We start from the raw sequence: 2753 nt of genomic DNA, 5'->3' as shown, positions 1-2753 counted from the left end.
GCAAACAACCAATTACAATCTGTTTTAATCAAAAAATGTAAAAACAATTCAAAATAAATTCAATAATGGGATTATAAAGGCATTTAAACCGAGTAATAAGGCTTTTCTAGGCATGAGTCACTATAAATGAACTTTTCTTGACAATGGATGGCATTCGCTCCATGTTTCCCGAGGCAAACAATCAATTACAATCTGTTTTAATCAAAAAATGTAAAAACAATTCAAAATAAATTCAATAATGGGATTATAAAGGCATTTAAACCGAGTACTAAGGCTTTTCTAGGCTTGATTGACTATAAATGAACTTTTCTTGACAATGGATGGCTTTTGCTCCATGTTTCTAGAGGTAAACAATCTATTACAATATGTTTTAATCAAAAAATGTAAAAAAAATTCAAAATAAATTCAATAATGGGATTATAAAGGCATTTAAACCGAGTAATAAGGCTTTTCTAGGCATGAGTGACTATAAATGAACTTTTGTTGACAATGGATGGCTTTCGCTCCATGTTTCCCGAGGCAAACAATCAATTACAGTCTGTTTTAATCAAAAAATTTAAAAACAATTCAAAATAAATTCAATAATGGGATTATAAAGGCATTTAAACCGAGTAATAAGGCTTTTCTAGGCATGAGTGACTATAAATGAACATTTCTTGACAATGGATTGCTTTCGCTCCACGTTTCCCGAGGCAAACAATCAGTTACAATCTGTTTTAGTCAAAAAATGTAACAACAATTCAAAATAAATTCAATAATGGGATTATAAAGGCATTTAAACCGAGTAATAAGGCTTTTCTAGGCATGAGTGACTATAAATGAACTTTTCTTGACAATGGATGGCATTCGCTCCATGTTTCCCGAGGCAAACAATCAATTACAATCTGTTTTAATCAAAAAATGTAAAAACAATTCAAAATAAATTCAATAATGGGATTATAAAGGCATTTAAACCGAGTAATAAGGCTTTTCTAGGCATGAGTGACTGTAAATGAACTTTTCTTGACAATGGATGGCATTCGCTCCATGTTTCCCGAGGCAAACAATCAATTACAATCTGTTTTAATCAAAAAATGTAAAAACAATTCAAAATAAATTCAATAATGGGATTATAAAGGCATTTAAACCGAGTAATAAGGCTTTTCTAGGCTTGATTGACTATAAATGAACTTTTCTTGACAGTGGATGGCTTTGGCTCCATGTTTCTAGAGGTAAACAATCTATTACAATATGTTTTAATCAAAAAATGTAAAAACAATTCAAAATAAATTCAATAATGGGATTATAAAGGCATTTAAACCGAGTAATAAGGCTTTTCTAGGCATGAGTGACTATAAATGAACTTTTCTTGACAACGGATGGCTTTCGCTCCACGTTTCCCGAGGCAAACAATCAATTACAATATGTTTTAATCAAAAAATGTAAAAAAAATTCAAAATAAATTCAAGAATGGGATTATAAAGGCATTTAAACCGAGTAATAAGGCTTTTCTAGGCATGAGTGACTATAAATGAACTTTTGTTGACAATGGATGGCTTTCGCTCCATGTTTCCCGAGGCAAACAATCAATTACAGTCTGTTTTAATCAAAAAATTTAAAAACAATTCAAAATAAATTCAATAATGGGATTATAAAGGCATTTAAACCGAGTAATAAGGCTTTTCTAGGCATGAGTGACTATAAATGAACATTTCTTGACAATGGATGGCTTTCGCTCCACGTTTCCCGAGGCAAACAATCAGTTACAATCTGTTTTAGTCAAAAAATGTAACAACAATTCAAAATAAATTCAATAATGGGATTATAAAGGCATTTAAACCGAGTAATAAGGCTTTTCTAGGCATGAGTGACTATAAATGAACTTTTCTTGACAATGGATGGCATTCGCTCCATGTTTCCCGAGGCAAACAATCAATTACAATCTGTTTTAATCAAAAAATGTAAAAACAATTCAAAATAAATTCAATAATGGGATTATAAAGGCATTTAAACCGAGTAATAAGGCTTTTCTAGGCATGAGTGACTGTAAATGAACTTTTCTTGACAATGGATGGCATTCGCTCCATGTTTCCCGAGGCAAACAATCAATTACAATCTGTTTTAATCAAAAAATGTAAAAACAATTCAAAATAAATTCAATAATGGGATTATAAAGGCATTTAAACCGAGTAATAAGGCTTTTCTAGGCTTGATTGACTATAAATGAACTTTTCTTGACAGTGGATGGCTTTGGCTCCATGTTTCTAGAGGTAAACAATCTATTACAATATGTTTTAATCAAAAAATGTAAAAACAATTCAAAATAAATTCAATAATGGGATTATAAAGGCATTTAAACCGAGTAATAAGGCTTTTCTAGGCATGAGTGACTATAAATGAACTTTTCTTGACAACGGATGGCTTTCGCTCCACGTTTCCCGAGGCAAACAATCAATTACAATATGTTTTAATCAAAAAATGTAAAAAAAATTCAAAATAAATTCAATAATGGGATTATAAAGGCATTTAAACCGAGTAATAAGGCTTTTCTAGGCATGAATGACTATAAATGAACTTTTCTTGACAACGGATGGCTTTCGCTCCACGTTTCCCGAGGCAAACAATCAATTACAATCTGTTTTAATCAAAAAATGTAAAAACAATTCAAAATAAATTCAATAATGGGATTATAAAGGCATTTAAACCGAGCAATAAGGCTTTTCTAGGCATGAGTGACTATAAATGATCTTTTCTTGACAATGGATGGCTTTCGC

This window comes from Theobroma cacao, unplaced genomic scaffold (genome assembly GCF_053813885.1).
Source record: "Theobroma cacao isolate CCN51 unplaced genomic scaffold, ASM5381388v1 tig011, whole genome shotgun sequence".
NCBI lineage: Eukaryota > Viridiplantae > Streptophyta > Magnoliopsida > Malvales > Malvaceae > Theobroma > Theobroma cacao.
Note: the sequence above shows the minus strand (reverse complement) of the source record.